We start from the raw sequence: 23,909 nt of genomic DNA, 5'->3' as shown, positions 1-23,909 counted from the left end.
CTCCACAGTCTGGATCTTGCAATCTGTACCTTCAGTGCATTCCTCGTATTTCTAGCAAACTGGCAGCTAGGTCCAAACCCATGATCAGATCATATCAGGGATCATGCTGGATCCCTTTGGCAAGATCAGAGATGTTGTTATTAGGAGATTTTTCAGAAAGATTGGTAATAACCAACACTCTACCCTGACTCATTAAATAATAATCATTACTTTTAAATAAATCCACAAGAAGTTCTGGTGCAAAGATGGCGGCTTAGGAGGACGCTGGGCTCACCGCACGTCCTGCTGATCACTTAGATTCCATCTACATCTGCCTAAATAACCCAGAAAACCGCCAGAGGATTAGCAGAACGGAGTCGCCGGAGCCAAACGCAGATGAGAGGCCCACGGAAGAGGGTAGGAAGGGCGGCGAGGCGGTGCGTGCTCCACGGACTGGCGGGAGGGAGCCGGGGCGGAGGGGCGGCTCGCCGGCCAAGCACAGCCACCGAGTCTGGCTTGCAAAAGCGGAGGGGCCTGACGGACTGTGTTCCCACAACAAGCGCGACTTAGCGTCTGGGAGGTCATAAGTTAACAGCTCTGCTCGGAAAGCGGGAAGGCTGGAGGACAAAGGGAGGGAGAGCTGCTGAGCCCCCTGACAACAGAGCTCAGTTTGGTGGGGAACAAAGGCGCTCGCCAGCGCCATCTCCCCCGCCCATCCCCCAGCCGAAATCCCAAAGAGAACCTATTCCTGCCGGGGAACTTGCTCGCTCCGCGCAAACACCCAACTCTGCGCTTCTGCGGAGCCAAACCTCCGGCAGCGGATCTGACTCCCTCCCGCTGCCACAGGGCCCCTCCTGAAGTGGATCACCTAAGGAGAAGCGATCTAAGCCTGCCCCTCCTGCCCCCGAGCACCTTGCCTACCCACCCCAGCTAATACGCCAGATCCCCAGCATCACAAGCCTGGCACGGGGCAAGTAGCCCAGACGAGCCACACCACCCCACAGTGAATCCCGCCCCTGGGAGAGGGGAAGAGAAGGCACACACCAGTCTGACCGTGGCCCCAGCGGTGGGCTGGGGACAGACATCAGGTCTGACTGCGGCCCCGCCCACCAACTCCAGTTATACACTACAGCACAGGGGAAGTGCCCTGCAGGTCCGCACCACTCCAGGGACTATCCAAAATGACCAAGCGGAAGAACTCCCCTCAGAAGAATCTCCAGGAAATAACAACAGCTAATGAGCTGATCAAAAAGGATTTAAATAATATAACAGAAAGTGAATTTAGAATAATAGTCATAAAATTAATCGCTGGGCTTGAAAACAGTATACAGGACAGCAGAGAATCTCTTGCTACAGAGATCAAGGGACTAAGGAACAGTCACGAGGAGCTGAAAAACGCTTTAAACGAAATGCATAACAAAATGGAAACCACCACAGCTCGGATTGAAGAGGCAGAGGAGAGAATAGGTGAACTAGAAGATAAAGTTATGGAAAAAGAGGAAGCTGAGAAAAAGAGAGATAAAAAAATCCGGGAGTATGAGGGGAAAATTAGAGAATTAAGTGATACACTAAAAAGAAATAATATACGCATAATTGGTATCCCAGAGGAGGAAGAGAGAGGGAAAGGTGCTGAAGGGGTACTTGAAGAAATAATAGCTGAGAACTTCCCTGAACTGGGGAAGGAAAAAGGCATTGAAATCCAAGAGGCACAGAGAACTCCCTTCAGACGTAACTTGAATCGATCTTCTGCACGACATATCATAGTGAAACTGGCAAAATACAAGGATAAAGAGAAAATTCTGAAAGCAGCAAGGGGTAAACGTGCCCTCACATATAAAGGGAGACCTATAAGACTCGTGACTGATCTCTCTTTTGAAACTTGGCAGGCCAGAAAGAATTGGCACGAGATTTTCAGGGTGCTAGACAGAAAAAATATGCAGCCGAGAATCCTTTATCCAGCAAGTCTGTCATTTAGAATAGAAGGAGAGATAAAGGTCTTCCCAAACAAACAAAAACTGAAGGAATTTGTCACCACTAAACCAGCCCTACAAGAGATCCTAAGGGGGACCCTGTGAGACAAAGTCCCAGAGACATCACTACAAGCATAAAACATACAGACATCACAATGACTCTAAACCCGTATCTTTCTATAATAACACTGAATGTAAATGGATTAAATGCGCCAACCAAAAGACATAGGGTATCAGAATGGATAAAAAAACAAGACCCATCTATTTGCTGTCTACAAGAGACTCATTTTAGACCTGAGGACACCTTTAGATTGAGAGTGAGGGGATGGAGAACTATTTATCATGCGACTGGAAGCCAAAAGAAAGCTGGAGTAGCCATACTTATATCAGACAAACTAGACTTTAAATTAAAGGCTGTAACAAGAGATGAAGAAGGACATTATATAATAGTTACAGGGTCTATCCATCAGGAAGAGCTAACAATTATAAATGTCTATGCACCGAATACCGGAGCCCCCAAATATATAAAACAATTACTCATAAACATAAGCAACCTTATTGATAAGAATGTGGTAATTGCAGGGGACTTTAATACACCACTTACAGAAATGGATAGATCATCTAGACACACGGTCAATAAAGAAACAAGGGCCCTGAATGAGACATTGGATCAGATGGACTTGACAGATCTATTTAGAACTCTGCATCCCAAAGCAACAGAATATACTTTCTTCTCGAGTGCACATGGAACATTCTCCAAGATAGATCATATACTGGGTCACAAAACAGCCCTTCATAAGTTTACAAGAATTGAAATTATACCATGCTTACTTTCAGACCACAATGCTATGAAGCTTGAAATCAACCACAGAAAAAAGTCTGGAAAACCTCCAAAAGCATGGAGGTTAAAGAACACCCTACTAACGAATGAGTGGGTCAACCAGGCAATTAGAGAAGAAATTAAAAAATATATGGAAACAAATGAAAATGAAAATATAACAATCCAAACGCTTTGGGACGCAGCAAAGGCAGTCCTGAGAGGAAAATACATTGCAATCCAGGCCTATCTCAAGAAACAAGAAAAATCCCAAATACAAAATCTAACAGCACACCTAAAGGAACTAGAAGCAGAACAGCAAAGGCAGCCTAAGCCCAGCAGAAGAAGAGAAATAATAAAGATCAGGGCAGAAATAAACAATATAGAAACTAAAAAAACTGTAGAGCAGATCAACGAAACCAAGAGTTGGTTTTTTGAAAAAATAAACAAAATTGACAAACCTCTAGCCAGGCTTCTCAAAAAGAAAAGGGAGATGACCCAAATAGATAAAATCATGAATGAAAATGGAATTATTACAACCAATCCCTCAGAGATACAAACAATTATCAGGGAATACTATGAAAAATTATATGCCAACAAACTGGACAACCTGGAAGAAATGAACATTTTCCTGAACAACCACACTCTTCCAAAACTCAATCAGGAGGAAATAGAAAGCTTGAACAGACCCATAACCAGCGAAGAAATTGAATCGGTTATCAAAAATCTCCCAACAAATAAGAGTCCAGGACCAGATGGCTTCCCAGGGGAGTTCTACCAGACGTTTAAAGCAGAGATAATACCTATCCTTCTCAAGCTATTCCAAGAAATAGAAAGGGAAGGAAAACTTCCAGACTCATTCTATGAAGCCAGTATTACTTTGATTCCTAAACCAGACAGAGACCCAGTAAAAAAAGAGAACTACAGGCCAATATCCCTGATGAATATGGATGCAAAAATTCTCAATAAGGTACTAGCAAATCGAATTCAACGGCATATAAAAAGAATTATTCACCATGATCAAGTGGGATTCATTCCTGGGATGCAGGGCTGGTTCAACATTCGCAAATCAATCAACGTGATACATCACATTAACAAAAAAAAAAGAGAAGAACCATATGATCCTGTCAATCGATGCAGAAAAGGCCTTCGACAAAATCCAGCACCCTTTCTTAATAAAAACCCTTGAGAAAGTCGGGATAGAAGGAACATACTTAAAGATCATAAGAGCCATTTATGAAAAGCCCACAGCTAACATCATCCTCAACGGGGAAAAACTGAGAGCTTTTTCCCTGAGATCAGGAACACGACAAGGATGCCCACTCTCACCGCTGCTGTTTAACATAGTGCTGGAAGTTCTAGCATCAGCAATCAGACAACAAAAGGAAATCAAAGGCATCAAAATTGGCAAAGATGAAGTCAAGCTTTCGCTTTTTGCAGATGACATGATATTATACATGGAAAATCCGATAGACTCCACCAAAAGTCTGCTAGAACTGATACAGGAATTCAGCAAAGTTGCAGGATACAAAATCAATGTACAGAAATCAGTTGCATTCTTATACACTAACAATGAAGCAACAGAAAGACAAATAAAGAAACTGATCCCATTCACAATTGCACCAAGAAGCATAAAATACCTAGGAATAAATCTAACCAAAGATGTAAAGGATCTGTATGCTGAAAATTATAGAAAGCTTATGAAGGAAATTGAAGAAGATTTAAAGAAATGGAAAGACATTCCCTGCTCATGGATTGGAAAAATAAATATTGTCAAAATGTCAATACTACCCAAAGCTATCTACACATTCAATGCAATCCCAATCAAAATTGCACCAGCATTCTTCTCGAAACTAGAACAAGCAATCCTAAAATTCATATGGAACCACAAAAGGCCCCGAATAGCCAAAGGAATTTTGAAGAAGAAGACCAAAGCAGGAGGCATCACAATCCCAGACTTTAGCCTCTACTACAAAGCTGTCATCATCAAGACAGCATGGTATTGGCACCAAAACAGACACATAGACCAATGGAATAGAATAGAAACCCCAGAACTAGACCCACAAACGTATGGCCAACTCATCTTTGACAAAGCAGGAAAGAACATCCAATGGAAAAAAGACAGCCTCTTTAACAAATGGTGCTGGGAGAACTGGACAGCAACATGCAGAAGGTTGAAACTAGACCACTTTCTCACACCATTCACAAAAATAAACTCAAAATGGATAAAGGACCTAAATGTGAGACAGGAAACCATCAAAACCTTAGAGGAGAAAGCAGGAAAAGACCTCTCTGACCTCAGCCGTAGCAATCTCTTACTCGACACATCCCCAAAGGCAAGGGAATTAAAAGCAAAAGTGAATTACTGGGACCTTATGAAGATAAAAAGCTTCTGCACAGCCAAGGAAACAACCAACAAAACTAAAAGGCAACCAACGGAATGGGAAAAGATATTCGCAAATGACATATCGGACAAAGGGCTAGTATCCAAAATCTATAAAGAGCTCACCAAACTCCACACCCGAAAAACAAATAACCCAGTGAAGAAATGGGCAGAAAACATGAATAGACACTTCTCTAAAGAAGACATCCGGATGGCCAACAGGCACATGAAAAGATGTTCAGCGTCGCTCCTTATCAGGGAAATACAAATCAAAACCACACTCAGGTATCACCTCACGCCAGTCAGAGTGGCCAAAATGAACAAATCAGGAGACTATAGATGCTGGAGAGGATGTGGAGAAACGGGAACCCTCTTGCACTGTTGGTGGGAATGCAAATTGGTGCAGCCGCTCTGGAAAGCAGTGTGGAGGTTCCTCAGAAAATTAAAAATAGACCTACCCTATGACCCAGCAATAGCACTGCTAGGAATTTATCCAAGGGATACAGGAGCACTGATGCATAGGGCCACGTGTACCCCAATGTTCATAGCAGCACTCTCAACAATAGCCAAATTATGGAAAGAGCCTAAATGTCCATCCACTGATGAATGGATAAAGAAATTGTGGTTTATATACACAATGGAATATTACGTGGCAATGAGAAAAAATGAAATATGGCCTTTCGTAGCAACGTGGATGGAACTGGAGAGTGTGATGCTAAGTGAAATAAGCCATACAGAGAAAGACAGATACCATATGGTTTCACTCTTATGTGGATCCTGAGAAACTTCACAGGAACCCATGGGGGAGGGGAAGGAAAAAAAAAAAAAAGAGGTTAGAATGGGAGAGAGCCAAAGCATAAGAGACTTAAAAACTGAGAACAAACTGAGGGTTGATGGGGGGTGGGAGGGAGGAGAGGGTGGGTGATGGGTATTGAGGAGGGCACCTTTTGGGATGAGCACTGGGTGTTGTATGGAAACCAATTTGTCAATAAACTTCATAAAAAAAAAAAAAAAAAAAAAGAAGTTCTGGTGCACAGCCATAGTAGAGAGCCATGCCAAAGACACTACAAAGTTTGTTGTTTCTTTCTTAGAACAATGTCCAAAAGAGAAGTAATGGGTCAGGAGAAGCCCCTGCTCTCCACACTCCTCTTCACCTCCAGATCCTTACAATACTATAAAGAATTTTACAAGTGTCACATATCCTCACCTAACATTTCCCCCATGAGATAGTTCAAGACTCTCCTCTCCTCATATTTTGTATTGAGGCTTTGAGTCCAATTAAAAGTTAGTATAATAAAGCATAGTTCTATAAAACAGCTGCTGAAGCATGAGACCCAAGCTGTCTGAGACACAGACTCACCCCCCACACCACATGCCTAGCATGAGGCGCAGTGGGCTGCACAGAAAGAGTGTTGGCCCAGGGCTCATCCCAGAGACCTGAGTTCAAGTCCAGCTCTGCCATTTTACCATGCCCATTCTCCTTTCCTTACTAGTGGAATGTGGGGGCTGGACTCTCCCCAGTTCCAAGATTCTGTGAATCCAGACTTGTGTTTCTTCTTCACCCAGTGCAGCTAACACAAAGACAGCAGGTGCTCAATCCATAAACTGAGCAAGACAGAATGCATGCCTACCACAGCCTCCTCACCCCAAACACTGTGCCTGTCACCAAACATGGTGAAGGAATAACAATTGAATGAAGTTGTCTCCCCTCTGCACTGAATTAGTATAGGTACACATGGTTTTATGGCTTGTAATAGCAGCATTATTTTTCTTTGTTTTGGCCCAGATATTCTAGATGCCAGGCTGTCTTATACTAGGTGTTTGGTTATCCTCCTCCAGAGTGGGTCATAAATATTTTTGAATCCTGATATAATGCATCTCATATTCTGTTTTCCTTGAGCTCACAATTCCCCTCTTTGTTAGGCGGCTCAGTTTCCTGTACACCTATGATTTGCTCATGTCTCAAACTCCCTTGGTTAAAAAGAAAGGAAATCAACTTGTATACATTTAAGAGAAAAGGGGGGATTTCCCAGCTATAGAGATGGGAAGGGCAGTGTAATAGTTTTCTATTGTTGCATAACAAACACCACAAATTTCATAGCTTAGGGAAACATACTTTTATTAAATCACAGTGCTATGAGCCAGAAGTCAGGCACAACTTTTCTGGGTCCTCTCCTCAAGGCCCCATCAGGCTAACGTCAAGGTGTCAGTCAGTCTTTATGCTCATCTATAGCTCCCCATCCTCTTCCAGGCTCCTTCAAGTTGTTGGCAGAATCCAGTTCCATGTGGTTGTGGGACTGAGGTCCATGTTTTCTTTACGGCTGTATGCCAGGACATTTTCAGGCCACCTTCCAGTGACCCTCTCCACAATATGGATGTTTGTTTCTTCAAGGTGAACACAAGACTCTCTGCAGTTGGCTAAGATGGAGATTTCCATAATGTAACGTGATCACAGGTACCCATTTTTATTCTTGTTCCTATGCAGGGCTTGTCCTGGTGACAAGTAACATAATGGCCCCTGGATGCCTGTGGCATTATTAGCAGCTTCAGGATCAAAAGAGATCATGAGTCTTTCCAATTAGGAAATCCTACTGAAGGATTCTGACTCAGATCACCATGCCTGGGGCTGGGAACCAGGACTGGCCACATCTGTGGCCATGGGGACAGAATTATTACAAGAAGTTGGGTAAAACCAATTATCTCCACGTTAGAGGATACTGAATCCCATGCATTCTTTAGATCCCCTACAGCTAAATTCAACATATCTGAAACCAAACATAGCAAATCCCCCTGAAATTAACTCCTCACACTCGATCCCTGAGTTTAGTTGGTGGGACCATTCATTATCAAATCCTTCTAGTTATTCTGGAAGCTGACTCATTTTTTCTTGTCCTCCAAATATAATCACCAACTTTATCCTCACCTCCATCCCTTTGCATTCTTCCTGTTGCAGGTTGGGTTCACAAGAGGCAGATTTTGAGGTAGAATTTAGCATGCAAGGTGGTTTTTTTTTTTAACGTTTATTTTTGGGACAGAGAGAGACAGAGCATGAACGGGGGAGGGGCAGAGAGAGAGGGAGACAGAATCGGAAACAGGCTCCAGGCTCTGAGCCATCAGCCCAGAGCCCGACGCGGGGCTCGAACTCACGGACCGCAAGATCGTGACCTGGCTGAAGTCGGACGCTTAACCGACTGCGCCACCCAGGCGCCCCAAGGTGTTTATTATTAAGAAGTACCTTTGGGGGGCACTTTGGGTGGCTCAGTTGGTTAAGCATCCCACTTTGCCTCAGATCATGATCTCAGGGTTCCTGAGTTTGGGCGCTGCATCAGGCTCTGTGCTGACAACTTGAAGTCTGGAGCCTGCTTTGGATTCTGTGTCTCCTTCTCTCTCTGTCCCTCCCCTGCTCATGCTCTGTCTCTCTCTTTCTCTCTCAAAAATAAATAAACATTAAAGAAAATTAAAAAAAAAGAAGTACCTTTGGGACTAACACCTGTGGGAAGAGGGAAAGGAAGAAGAATGGGCAGAGGGAGAAGTTGAGCTGTGATGCAATGTCAAGCTTGGTCAATGGGATGGACAGTACCACAGCAAAAATGGCCAGTCAGAGTTCATCTGGGTTGTGGTGACCAGTTCTTTATGTTCCCAGACTGTGCATGAGCCACTGGAGGAGGTGTCTTTGGGTGAGGTGGTTCTCTGCCCCCCCTGAAACCACTACGATCTAAAGGGTATCTGCCTATATCCCTCCCAGCAGCTGGAGCTATGAGATCTTCTGCAACAGGGGTTTGGGTGGTATGGTACACTCCTAACCACGTTCCCTTACATTTACCCCTTCTGTACGTTCCCAGAAAGTCCACCCTAGTGCAGGTCCTTATGGTCTGATGCTTAACTCTTATATAGTGGGATCCTTCAATTCCAGTCAACTACTAAATCTCTTCTGTAATCACTTGAAACCACTGTCCAAATATCCTTCATGGATAACCAATTTCCTATGGATTCAAGTTCTTAAATCATAGCTAAGTTCTGAGATGTTTTATAATCCACCCCAATCAATAATTCTGAAACTTTCTTCTATTCATCTACCTTCTTCATCACAATATCTAGTTCTTGTTCTCGAAGCTGTTTCTCCTCATCTTCTCTCCCTCCTCACATTTTTCCATTCCCTCTGCTCCTCCCCCATCCTATTCTACTACAAAATCCTACCAACCCTTCAAGATCCTGCCATTAAAAACTTCCCTCCACTGATGGTCATAGACCAGAGAAATTTCATCTTCCCCAGAAACATCGATTTCTTATTTTAAGCAACATTAATTCTATGCTTCTGATTTAATGTCATGTAGTCTACGTTATCAATTACTGTATACATACTTAATTTAGGTCTTCCTGAAAGCAGGCGTTGAGATAAGGACTTGGGGACAGGTTGTCTATTTGGAGGGGATCCCCGTGAGTTGTGGGGGGGAGTGAGGAAAATAAGACAAAACAGGAAGACATGTGTGTGTTAGTGAGCAAGTAGTGCATGGGTTCTTGGGGCTCAGGCCCACCCAGAAACCTTTGAGAAACTGCACAGACCCATACCAGAGTTGTCCCTTGAAAGACAGGGAGAGTGGCGGCCTTGACCCATTGACTCCCATCTGCCTTAAGGGATGACCTTGTTGTTCCCAGGAATGTTGGCTTTCCTGAACTGTGAAGTTACATGTGCATGTAAAGGAACAAGTGAGGGAGAACGCTTAGGCAAAGGACACAAGAAGGTACTTGTGGTAGAGAGCTACTACCACTGTGCCTGGAATTGTGGACCACAGAGCAGGTGGACTCAAGAGAAGGAGGGAGGGCATGGAGGGAGTGCATCTGTAGTGTTCACTCTTTCCCCACCTGAATGATAAGCTGTGAAGCCATTCTTTGTATGTCCCGCTTGGTTTTGCACATGAGGACAATGCACAAATACTCATTTATAGGTCTGAGAAAACCCACTCTTTTGTTGTCCTTTACACCCAGAACACTTCTGTGACCAGTTGTGTTGGGATATCACAGCAAGCAATTCTTTGATATCATCCAGGTGTCATACAATTTATACCCTACAGGTGAAAGGCTCAGCCCCACAGAGCTGCCCTCCCCCACTTTTGATGCCAATCACAAGTTCAGGCTGTCACCTGTGCCTGTAACCAACCAGTGAAAAAAATCAGGGTTCCTACAACCCCCTCACTGGGTTTAGTAATTTTCTAGAACGGCTCACATAATTCAGGGAATATCTACTCGTTTATTATAAAGGATACATAAAGGATATGGCGTGCCTGGTTGGCTCAGTTGGTTAAGCGTTCGACTTCAGCTCAGGTCATGATCTCACAGTTCATGGGTTCAGGCCCCACATCAGGCTCTGTGCAGATAGCTTGGAGCCTGGAGCCTTCTTCGAATTCTGTGTCTTCCCCTCTCTCTGCCCCTCTCTCTCTGCCCCTGCTTGTGCTCTGTCTCTCTTTCTCTCTCAAAATGAATTAACCTTAAATATATATGTGTATATAAATATAATTACATATTTATATTATATATTATATTATATATAATTATATTTAAATAAATATATTTTATATATTATATATTAATTATATATATTAATATATTATATAATTATAATACTATATAATTGCTAATTATATACAATAATAATAATTATATAATATATTATACAATATATTTATATTATAAATATATAATATATAAATATATATATATATATATATATATATATATGGTTAAAATGAAGGATACGAATGAGCAACCATGGAAAGGTACATAGAGTGAGGTCTGAAAGAGTCCTGAGCACAGGAGCTTCTGTCTCCATGGAGCTAGGGTGCACCACTTTCCCAGGATATGGATGTGTTCACCAATCCAGAAGTTTTCCAAACCCTACATTCTTTTTTATGGAAGATTCATTGCACTGGCACAGTCGATTAAGAAGTCTACTTCCAGCCCATCTCTCTTCTCTAATCATGGCTTGATTTTTCTGGTGACCAGACCCCATCTAAGAGCCCTCCCAGAGAAAAAAAAATACTATCACCCAGGAGGGTGCAAAGGTTTGGGGAGCTCTGAGTCAGGAACTAGAGGCAGAGACCAATATATGCATTTTCCATTATTTCATGAATGGACATTGGGACTGGAACAGGTCTCTTACATCTGCAATGTCTTGACTCTTCCACATTATTGCTTCTCTCCTCCTTCAGTCTCCTCATTCTTCTTCTTTACCTCCTGGCTACCTTCTGATTTACCTCCTAACGCTCTGACCACCCTTTTTACTTCTCTATTGCAACCTTGTATTCCTCTTCTCTACCCATTCCTGTTGTCTTTTCCTACATTTATCCTATACCCTTCCTGCCTCTGAATGTAACTATTAACTGACCTTTTAATTCATCCATTATACTTGTTCTTACTCAGACTAGGCCTTGTTCCAGGGGCAGGAATGCAGCACCCAGGGGGTTTGCTTTCCCTTGTTGGCACATCGACCAAGAGAAATACAGTAGAATATCAGTGGTTAAAAATAAAACATGTTAAGAAGATTTTTTTAATGATCAGGTGGCTGAGTCAGGTGTCTCCAAATGGATAATATTTTAGTAAACACATATCTCCATTATTAATTGAGAAAAGTAAGATTTAAGAGGTGACTTGTCCAAGGTCGCACATCTAGGAATGGTGATAACTGGAGTTTTTGCCAACCTTTTTCACCAAAGCCCCAACTTGTAGAAGCTGTCCTGAGCCCTTGGAGGGTGAAGGGGGCAGGTATGAAGAGGTCCAATCAATTTCCTGCAATGGAGGAAAGCAAGAATGTTCTCCACCCTTTGTCTTCAGAAACATAATGTCTCTTAGCAATTTGCTGCTCATGTTGAAATAAGATCAGGAAGACTTTACAAGTTCCAAATGATAAAATGACTGATCGTTTCAGCTTGAGTCTGCGTGCGATGAAAAAGAATAAGAATACAACTGACAATGAGGAGGAGGAGCAGAAGCCAATCCATGTCCTGGATGTTAGGTCCCAAATTGGAGCTGATGGAAGAACGCTTACACTTGGGCAAGGTAACAGGGATGTAATCTGAACTCTGACTTCCTCTCCACATGCTCTCCTCTGGCTTTTGGGGTCTCAGATGTAGCACATGAGAACTCCTTTAAATTTCCAAGCTTCCTGGTTATATGATATTGATTAGGTTTTTTATATTTTATGTCCTGTAATTTCATTTTCAGGCTCATAAACTATATAGCACCAAACCTAGGCTGTTTCAAATATAATGAGACTTCAAAACCTTCAAAATGCTTCTGGTTTTCCTCAGCATCATTTTACAATAGCTATACCACCTTATATTTAAAAACCTTTCAGGGTGGTTTTGTTGGGTGATTTCTTCAGCCAGTATATACAGTAATACATTTTAAACTTCAGTTCATGGGGAACCTGGGTGGCTCAGCCAGTTAAGCAACTTACTCTTGATTTTGGCCCAGGTCATGATCTCATGGGTCATGGGATGGAACCCTGTGTCCATCTCTGTGCTGACAGTGCGGAGCCTGCTTGGGATTCTCTCTCTCTCTCTCTCTCTCTCTCTCTGCCCCTCCCCCACTCACTTGTGCTCTCTAAATAAATAAATAAATTGCAGTTCGTGCTCTCCACCTCATTACCCATGGACAAGTTAGGATGTATCAGGTCTGGTATTCGTTTCTGAAGATGATACTGTGTGCAGTGGGTTCAATTCATGAACGACCTGCACTGAACTTTATTCTCATGTCCTGGGCTTTGTTGGTTGAATTATAATTTCCCTATCAGGTGGCACTGAGCTTCGGAGCTCAGTTTCTCCTACAGATAACCCGTTTTGTCCTTCCTGGGGGCATTTGCAGACCCCTGCCTCCAGCCTTTCTGAGGAGGAGTCAGCAGACACAGTTTAGGAGGACAGCCAAGTTAAGAAAGGCTATTGCTAATTTTCCTACACACACCGGTACTTGCTGATAGCACCTGTACCCACTCTTGTCAAGGCTCATACTCTGACTTCTAGCATGGCCCACTGAGCCCCTGGGCTCCCAGTAGGGACCTGGTGAGATCCAGCCCTGGGCCTCCAGCACCATGGTTACACACTTCAGCAGGTGTGCAGAGTGACATCTGTGTCACTCAGAGAGGGAGAGGGAGGGAGAGCCCTGGCCTAGACCAGTCATCCATGGGACAGAGGCCAGAAGCAAAGTTCTGTATCTCAGCTTCTTTCCCACAGTCAAGAAAGACCCTGCCTTTGAGGTTTCCATGAAGAAAGGAGGTTCCGACCTCCAGGGAAGGCAGCAGAAGCAGCTTGCTCCCTGGCACATGGAGCCTCAGCAGCTCTCTGCTAATGACATATGAGCTGTTGACAGCGCTGCCAATGTCTGAATTAAAGTTTATGTACTGACTCACGGGGCGAAGAGAGAGTTTTAGAGTCAGGATGTGAGAGTTCTTTTTCTTTCCACATTGGAGGTCGTTAGAGGCAAGCCCTGTTCCTGGCTGCCTGGCCAGCACCACGGAGAGCTGGCCCGACATGAGCAGGGCTATTTATTGCTCCTGCAGGTGAGCTTCCTGCTGACGGCCCTCTCAGTTTTCATCATGGATGACGCTAAATCAATTAGTAGACAGAACGCAAATCATGCCTGTTGCTCATGCCGAGAATCTAGCAGGAGTCAGGACTGGACCATCCGTCCCTTGGCTCCTCACCCAATCCACATCAGGTCCTAGATGGATATACCCTGTCCCATTTCTCCATGGAGCTGGTCTCTGTCTAGTTCTCAGTGTCCTAGGCTTGACACTGGAATGGCCTCCTTCCCAGTTTATCGGTGCTCATTTGATGCTCCTGCCCAATTTTCTATCCCCTCCTCACATGCCTCCTCCAGACACATGCTAGTCTCAAGCCTCTGCACCTACCTTGGCTCCAGCCTGCAGCTTTCTGAACTTGGCTTAACATTGGGGTCACCTGGGGAGCTTAAAAATAGGGATGCCCATGTCCATTCAAGTGACTCTGATCTAAATCGGTCTCGGGTGCAGCCTGGGCAGGAGTATATTTTTAAAGTCTTCCTGGTGAATGTGCAGCCAGGATTGAGAGCTACATGTCCCAGTCTTCAGTTGGTGCATCCTCCACCAACCAAGCCTTTAGGGTCTTGTTCAATGTCACTTTCCCCAAGAAGCCTTCACTTCCACCAAATCCCTTTTGGAGTTTCAGTCGCTCAATGCAAACTTTTCCTTCATTTCTGTTCTCAGAATGTGTAATTATATATTCGCAGATGTCATTTTCTGATCAATGTCTATCTCTGTCATTGAGCCCACGCATCAAGGACCATGCCCACCTTTTTAAGTACTAAATCTTCTATGGCTAGCAAAGTGCCGGGCACAAAGTGGGGGTTTCAGTGTGAACCAGCTGAAGGAATGACAGCACCAGTTTGCAGCCCTGTCCTGGGTACCAGAGGATGCGGAGTCCCTCTGTGGACTTGCCGTGGCACTTCTTTCCAAATGACAAACAACGGGTCACAGGCTTCTGGCTGTGTGATGGTGCATGGGTACTTTGTGGAGTTAAAGTGGAGGTGGGGGAAACAAGAAGGGAAGAGGGGCTCAGGTGAGTAGAAAGTAGAGGCTGAGCCACCTGCCTGAGATGTGCCCCGAAAAGAAGGTCAACATGCTGTCAAAAGTTTTGGCAGCCACAGTGCATTTGCTTTAATGTGAAAATGACATTTCAACTATCAACTATATGACTTTTCCAGAAAACATGCCTTATCTGTAACTATAACTGTAGGTTCACATACCCCAAGGCACATACCCACCCATTCTCAAGAAATAAGATGTCCTTTTGATAGTGTGCATTCCACAGAGCCATCAGGTCAAACAGAGAAAGAGATGACAGTGCTTTTCACAGAGAAGCTGGCATTATGACTTAAACTGGAATCTTTAGACTCAGAAAGACCTGGGTTCAAATGTTGTCTCTAGCAGGCTTTTCCTTGTGGCTTTGGTCTAATTACTTCATCTCTTGGAGTCTCAGCCTTCTCATCCACAGATTGGATCCCCCTGGCAGAGCCCCTAGAGAACTGTCAAGGAGATTATTTGAATCAGCCTTTCAATTAGCCTTTATCCCACTGTCTGGCATGTAATAAACTCTCAATTAATGCTCAGCAGTTTCAGATAGGGAAAAGCCAATGCAATATGCAGCAGTCTTTTTGAATCCTGATGTGGCTGTTAATACCAGCAGGCAAGTACAGCAGGGGGGTAGGAGCCAGTGTTTCCTGGTTAGCGTTTCTGATTAAGAATAGCCATTCTTTTATGGGAATTCAAAGGAGAGTCATTGGGGCGGGGGTGGGGGGGGTGTCTGCAATCTGCCATTCTTCTTTCCCGGGATCCCGTGGATGGTATGATCAGAGTAGATGAAAAGAGATGTCTCTTCTAGCTTTATAGGCCATCCAGTGACTCCCCTTTGTTCTCTTCCACCTCCTGTCTTTGACCTCAGCACTCCCCACCCTACCTTTCACCACCGTGAAGGAGGAATGTTCCCCATCAGCTATTTCAGAGGCTGTGGACGGTATCTGAACGATGCAAATATTCAAAGCCAGTTAACATTACATTTAAAGCAAAAGGTCAGGTGTTTTGGAAGGAAAACTAGATTTGTTTATATATTGTGCTTAGAGACACCAACATTTAGACTCTTTAAAACAGAAGGGTCTGTTTTCACTGTTGTCATCTGCACTATTCCATGTAAACAGGGAGAAAAGAAGACACATCCCAGACAGACAAGTGTCTTGAGGGGTGGATCATAGTACTCATGATGCCCTTTCTATGGTAAGTGACAGAATCATACTCAGGCATGAGAGAGTATGAAGACAGTGCTCAAGAGAACATGTGTGTGCACATGTGTGCATAGCCTTAGGCTAGGTTCCCCCAGTAGCCCACCCTGAAGCCAGAATTCAAGTGCAAGGAGTTTAGATGGAAGGTGAACATGGGAATCCCTAGGGGGGCGAAGGGATGTGAGGTGGGAAGCAATTTACAGGCCTGCTCTCAAGCATCCTGGGGAATAAGTCCCAGTCCCTCTGGGGAGCTGCGGGGGATGGTGTACAACACCCTTAACAATGATATTTATCTACACACTTCCTGTCTGTCATTGTTTCTGTCTTGCTGTGTGGCCAGGGAAAAGCCTCAAGGCAGAGACTCCCAGGTGACAGCAGCCCCACCTTCAGCAGGTAGAGTATCCCCTGGAAATAGCACCTGCCACCAGGTACAGGAAGCTGCCTTCTGTGGTGTGGCCCAGAGGTTTCCGAGGCAGATGCAGAAATAGGAAGGACACAGGTAAAACCTTTGTTCCTGCCAGTGGAACTGTTGGAGGTTGTCTGGGCCTCTCCTGCCTTGGAATGTCATTTCGTACTTAAGTAATCCATTCTTCATTCTTCTTAACGCAATCTTCTGTTTATTGATGAGCCTGGCAGATAGGTGACTCTGGCTCTAATGTCAAAAGGAAACAAAGGTCAGTTTAACATTGCATAGGGGGAAGTCCTTACTTTGTGCTGAATCTTATCAAGTTTTTGTTTGTTTCTTTGTTTCTGAAAACAGGACCTCAACGCCAAGGTCCTTGGGAAAGAAACGTCAGCAGGTTGTAGGGAGAGGACAGGAGTGACAAAGGCAGCAGCCAGCCACCGAGGGCTTCTTCAGGAGCTGTGCCAGCAGAGTGGCCACCCCAAGGCCTCCCAGGGCCCTGCAACCATCCCCCCACCCCCACCAGGAGCCACACTCAGAACCTGGACTGGCCCGGGCTGTCACAAGGCTCTGCAACTCACATCTCAACAAGCTGTCCTTTGATTTACTGTTTCCATATTAATAACCTTTCTAAGTCTTATTGGAAATAAGGTCAGGCAACTTTCCTTAACTCCATGCAACATTTTTTTGGGAAAAATACTGGTTGGTTTTCTTATATTTTGATTGGACATGAGGAAGATGTAATAGCTTTCCTTTTTTAATTCGCATATAATAAAATAGTCTTCTTTTGGCCTACAGGCCCTTGACTGTTAACACATGTTGACATCCCTGTAGTGCCCAGTGCGACTGGAATGCAACGTGACTGTTTTTTAACACTTCTAGCTCAGAAGGACATTTATTATTTTTCCTCTTTATTTGTCTCACCATATTTTAGGAAAATCTCTAGCTAGCATAACGAACCTGCGTTTGTCCTGATGTTATCCCATAGGAACCAGATGAAGTTGGTATGTTGACTTAAAAAACAGGGAGTGAAAGTATAGGCACGTTTTAGATATGGCAAAAGTAAAGGAGGTGGGAGAGTGGTGCCTGCACCCTTAGAAAACTTGTTCTCTCCGCTTGGTCTGAGATCAAAATGATGCAGCCTGTCCTGGGGGCCATCTGGGGGGCAGACATGTCGCTGTCTGGGGTGATGGTTTCATATTTCAGAGCCAGACTCCTTATCAACCTCGGGGTGCTCTGTGGACCCAGCTTTGGTTCCAGATGATACTGTGAAGGTTCAGGACACAATGTGTTGCAGAATTAGCCACGGATGGGGACAGTGACTGCTCTACCAGAGCCAATCCTGCAAAACCAGGTTTTCATGTAACTTGAAAACCATACCACTAACAGTATCATTCATCTTGAGGGCTATGGTTGGCTCTATGATAGAATGAAGAATTCTATTCCTGTGAAAGATAAAATGTTTATCTTCGAGTTCTTGGATAACCTTTCTTCTGGCCTTTTTTTCCCCCTTAAATGTTTATTTACTTTTGAAAGACAGAGAGACAGAGAGAGACAGAGAATCTGAAGCAGGCTCTGCACTGACAGTAGAGAGCCCGATGTGGAGCTTGAACTCATGAATGTGAGATCATGACTTGAACCAAAGTTGGAGGCTTAACAGACTGAGCCACTGAGGCATCCCTCTTCTGGCCTTTTAGGTTTGAATTCACATCGTCACCTGAGCTCTATGCAGTAAAACCTAGGATTGTGAGTTACTTGTTCTGCGAGTGTTCTGCAAGATGAGCAAACATTTCCAGTAAATTTTAAGTTGATAATTGGCCGATGTCTTGAAATGCAAGTAGTATGTGATGTTGAATGTCACATGAACACAACTGAGCTAATAGTTCTTGAAATTTGCTTTGATGTATGAGTGCTTTGGATTACAACCATGTTTCCAGAACGAATTACACTCACAAACCAAGGTTTCACTGTATTTAAAATTCTAATTTAAAAGAGGAAGGAAGCTTAAGCTTTGTATTTTAACTGCCTTTGGCTAAATGGCCTACCCCAGAAACACTTAAAGATTGAGCCATGTTCTTTCAGTCTGGGATATTAAAATAGAATTTTAAAAATACAGGTGGTCCAAGTCCATGTGTGGTTGCCATTACTTATAGGAAATTTCTACCAAGCATGTGGAAGAGGCCCAGCTTTGCCACCCAATTCTTCCTCTGGTCTTCTGAAAGTCACTGGGTCAGAATTTCACTTTTCTTATTTTCGAAATGAGAAGTTTGGACTAGATTGTTTCTCAAGTCTTTTCAGTCTCTAAAAGCAATAATCCTTTATTATCAATCTTTTACTATTCTCAGCTTCCTTGCTTCCGTCCTTCTGATAATGAACCACAGGAGCCATTTGTGGAGCACTGTCCGTGAAGAGAACTGTGGTGTGACCCTATGTGCAGGACCTTATTTAGTCCTCAATCTTAGCCAACCAAAGAGGCATTATTTACCCTGGCTCCAAATTGGGAAACTGAGTCTCTGAGAAAATTAAGTCAAGCACTCCAACTCACGAAGCCCACAAGTGAAAAGGGCAGGCAGAATTGAAGCTTGGGCCCCATGTTCATACCCACTTGGCTTTATTGCCACCCTTTGCCCTTCAAAAACAGATACCAGGGGAAAAATGACATTCCAAAGCCAAGACCCCAAATTCATTTATTTTCTTAAAGTGCCTCAGGCAACTAATGTACTTAGGACTTAGAATGAACTCCTTGGGACAAGCCCCCACCTGTGGGGGATTCTTCAAGCAAGTTTCTGTGCTCTGAGTGCAAACCTCATGTCCCCTTTCCCCAAGGGAGCACCTCTGAAGGCTTAGTCCACTACAAAACCTGGTGTTCGGGCTTTATTCAGTCTGAGAAGTAAGTAGAGGGAGAGCAAAGTCCAGCATCATTTCTCAAATGGAAGCTGGGACAGAACATTCATCCCTGGGTACACCTCCGAGGGCTAACAGGTAATGGGACTCCTCAGGCATCCGTTTTGTCAATCTTCCTGACTCCCCTTTTGAGAAGGGTTTGCAGTAACTCACAATAGAGAAAGTGGAGGATCAGGGAATAAAGTGTCCCAGAGGACAGAGTGTTCTGGTGATTGAATTTACCCAGAAACATTTTGTTGCTGTTTTAACACCTGTTGTTAATTTGATTCCGTTAAAAAAGTACTTGGTGTAGGGGAAAAAAAGCGGTTTAGGAAAGCGATAATTCTAATTTTGCAAAGAAGAATATATATATATATATATATATATATATATATATATATAATTTCATTGACCACAAAAAGCTTAATTATTAGAAGCATTGTAATTTACATGCTACCAAAGGAAAAATATTATCAATTAAATTTGATGCAAATGTTTCTTATCCTTTAGCATTTTATCTTTTATTTATTTTTTAAGGTTTGTTTATTTATCTTGAGAGTGAGAGTGCAAGTGGGAGAGGGGCAGAGAGAGAATCCCGAGCAGGTTCTGCACTGTCATCACAGAGCCCAATGCAGGGTTCGAACTCATAAACTGAAAGATCATGACCTGAGCCCGTTCGATACTCAAAAGTTCAATACTCAACCAACTGAGCCACACAGATGCCCCTCCCTTGCATGACATTTTAATCTTAATAATGTTTAATGCAATTTAGTGAGATTTTAAAACTTTTTTACACATAGATTTTTTTTTTTTGGTATATCACTCTTTAATGTATGAAAAAGAGACAGCTTCAGGTAAATAAGTGGGTTGATGATTTTCTAAAACCTGGCCATGATGAGTTCGGCTCTTTTGGATCAGTTTTCAACCAGAGACTGATTTTCTTATGGGGTTTGTTTGTTTTTTTTCACACAATATCCTCTCTGACACATTGAAGACACAGCCTTTCTTCTTTTTTTTTTTTTAATGTTTATTTATTTATGAGAGAGACAGAGCATGAGTCGGGGAGGGGCAGAATGAGAAGGAGACAGAGAATCTGAAGCAAGCTCCAGGCTCTGAGCTGTCAGTACAGTGCCTGATGCAGGGCTCCAACTTGTGAACTGCAAGATCATGACCTGAGCCAAAGTCCGATGCCCAACCAACTGAGCCACCCAGGCTCACCACCCCCCCCCCCTTTTTTTTTTAATGTTTAAGACACAGCCTTTCTTAAAGGGACATTCCACTATTGCCTTGACTAATTTCTTCCAAATCAAAGGCATTCATTCTACAAACTCAGAAGAGCATGTGAAGGAAATGACAATTGTACCATTACTACTGCTGGGGTGATCAGAATCGTAAAACAAATTCCAATTTCAGGATGGTACATAGCAAAAAAACCCCAAAAACAAAAAACAAAGTAGAGCAGGTAGGAGTGTATACAAATCGGGCAAAGACTTTTCTCTGAGATTGAGTCCCTCAGCCTTACCTCTCATGTTGTAAAGTATTATCCTACTGACCTGTTCCCCATCTTCTCAGGTATTTCTAGCCTCTGAGCCTTTGTACATGCTTTCTTTTGCTAGGGAAGTGACCCTCTCTTGTTCCTACTTCTGACTTGGATACTTGTTTGTTTTTTTTTTTTTTTTACAAATAATATTTGTAGAATACAAATTGATACCTCTCATATTGTAAAATACAAAATATTATTTTGCTTTTCCCTTACAATACTTGACAGTTATGGTCTTAGCTTTTAGTTTTTTTCTTTTGCTCCATTATAGCTTTTTAAAATATCCTTATGTTTTTATCCTCAGTTTTAGTGAGTTAAGCCATGATTTTACATCAGTAACTTGACACATACTGCTTCTCTGCAAAAAAAAAAAAAAAAAAAAAAAAAAAGGCTATTCCCTGACCTCTCTCCCCACCCCTACCTCCCCACTGGAACTTCTATCAGTTCTCTGATGTCATATTATCATAGTTATTCTCATTTGCCTCCTATTTTGTATAACAATTAACTTTGCATGACTTGCTTATGGTTTGAATCCATAATTGGAAAGCCAGTAAGTATAATATGCATTTTGTGACTTTAAAAGTACCATTTGCTGCTACACCAGATAGGATTATAATATTACAATTTCTTTAACATGGGTCCAATGCCAGTTAAGTAAAATTTGTTTTAAGATCAAAGCCAAATGGTTTTTTGGATCAGTTTTCAACTGGAGACTGATTTTTTCTTACATTCTACTGGTTGTTTAAAATCATGCCACTTTTTAATTTGCTTCCACTTAGAACATGACTTTATTTGATTTCTGTTTGTTTTTCCTAAAGTTTTTAATTGCTTTTCATGCTTCTTGTTGACAAAAGTCATGTGTCCATCATATTTTTAAGTTGCTCTATCATCTCACCTTCTCGGAGTCCATTACATGTTGTTTTTCTAATACCTTCTGTAACTGAGATGCTTCCTCCCAGAGCTTGTATCCTTCGAACACAACCTGGAAAGATTTCCCCCAGGTGTCCAGCCCAGCTGCAATCCTATGACTTCACTCTCCTCTGCTAGAGTCCACTATTTCTACTATTTCCCACATTTCTCCTTTATTTTGCTGGGGTACGTTTTATCAACTTTTTAAAAAATTTTTTACTTATTGTGTATTTATTTTTGAGACAGGGGAAGAGAGAGAGACAGAACACAAGCAGGGGAGGGGCAGAGAGAGAGGGAGACAGAGAATCTGAAGGAGGCTCCAGGTTTTGAGCTGTCAGCACAGAGCCTGACACAGGGCTCAAACTCACAAACTGTGAGATCATGACCTGAGCCGAAGTCTGACACTTAACCGACTGAGTCACCCAGGCGCCCCTATTTCTTAAGAAAGTTGTGTGTCAGATAAAGGGAGATTCTCATGGCTAGTTAATTTCATTTTCCTTGCCTGTTAGTTTTCCTCAACACAGAATCCCACATCCAAAATGATTTTCCTTCACAATATTCAGTGCTTTGCTTCACTCTTTAACATTTAGTACCGCTTTGAGAAGTCATTTCAGTCTTGTGTTTTGTCCTTTGCCAAGTCCTATGCTTCTCTTCTTGATGTCCCATAACATGTTAAGGAAGTGTCTTGGATTTAGGAAGACTCTCACAAAAGGTCTTTACATTAGGACAGACACCTGCCCTTTTGGAAGATCCCAATTTGGAGAATAAAACCCACTGTGAATGATTTCCTTGACCACCTTGGAAGTGGTTGTTTTGCCTGTTTACAACTGTTTAGTTCTATTCCTTCTACCCATTTTGCTAAGGTGTAATCATGCCGAAAAAGGTACAAATTGGAAGTGTCGTGTGGCTTGAAAGTTCTTCCCAAAATGAACACATCTGTGTATTCTACACCTGGCTCAAAACAGAGATATCAGCACACCTGAGGTGGTCTTCTTCTCTTTCCCAGTCAGGCTCCCCCCCCCCCCCCCGCCGACCTCTCAAGCAACAGCTGTTCTGACTTCTAAGGTCCTCCGACTATGCCACCATCTCAGCTCCCCCTAGGTCTGACTTCTAAATTCTGAAGATTACTTCTGCCTGTCTAGACTTAATGTACACAGAAGCACACAGCGTGTACTTTTTGTGTCTGATTCCTCTCCTTAAGCATTTCTTTTGTAACTAAACTTTTGTGAGTCAACTAAATTGTTGCCTATAATTGTAATGCATTCAACCTCAATGTGCTGTAGTGTTCTATTGTGTGACTATGTATCTTCATTCTATTGTTGTTGGATATTTGGGTTGCTTCAGTTTGGAACTTGGTTGAATTGTGTCCCCAACACTGTGCCCCCCAAATTCACATATTGACCCTAAATCCCAGCGTGACTTTTTTTTTTGAGATAAGGACTTTAAATGGGTAATTAAGGTAAAATAAAGTCATTAGGGTGGGCCCAAATCCAATACAACTTACCTCTTTACAAAAAGAGGACACAGACATATACAGAAGGAAAGCCATAAGAAGACATGGGGAGAAGACTGCCATCTACAGGCAAGGAGAGAGGCCTCAGAAGGAACCACCTGTGCCAACACATTGATCTCAGACTTCTAGAAGCCTCCGGAATTAGGACAAAACAGCTCTCTGCTGTTTAAGCCATCCAGTCTCAGGTACTTTATTACAACTGCCCTAATAAACTGACAGAACTATTACAAACAGTGCTGCTTTGAGCACCTTGTATCTGTCTTCTAGTGAACGTTTGTACTGGTTTCTGCTAGAAACATATTCAGGAGTGGAACTGCTATGCTCTGGAGTATGCCTATGTTCAGTGTAAGTAGATACTTGTCAAAGTGGCCTCCAAAGTGGTTGCATGAGCTTACATTCCCCCCAGCCATGTGTTAGACCCCTCATGGGTCCCAACCAACACTTAGCTTTGAGTCTCCCCTCCCCTCTCTTAGCCTGGACCCTGGTCCACCATGCTCCCTGACTCCTTCTTCCCCTGGTTCTTCATCACTGAATGCTCCCATAGCCCCTTCTTTGCCATCCTATCTTACTCAGACTTATTCCATTTTTCAAGTCCAGACTTTTTTCCCTTGCCTTTTTGATTCGTTGATCGCCTTTCTCCTAGGATGACTTTTTCTCTTTCATCAAGGCTTATCTATCCTGACTTCGGTTAGGCAATGGTAACTATGAA

The sequence above is a fragment of the Prionailurus viverrinus genome, chromosome A3, assembly GCF_022837055.1.
Source record: "Prionailurus viverrinus isolate Anna chromosome A3, UM_Priviv_1.0, whole genome shotgun sequence".
NCBI classification, from domain to species: domain Eukaryota; kingdom Metazoa; phylum Chordata; class Mammalia; order Carnivora; family Felidae; genus Prionailurus; species Prionailurus viverrinus.
Note: the sequence above shows the minus strand (reverse complement) of the source record.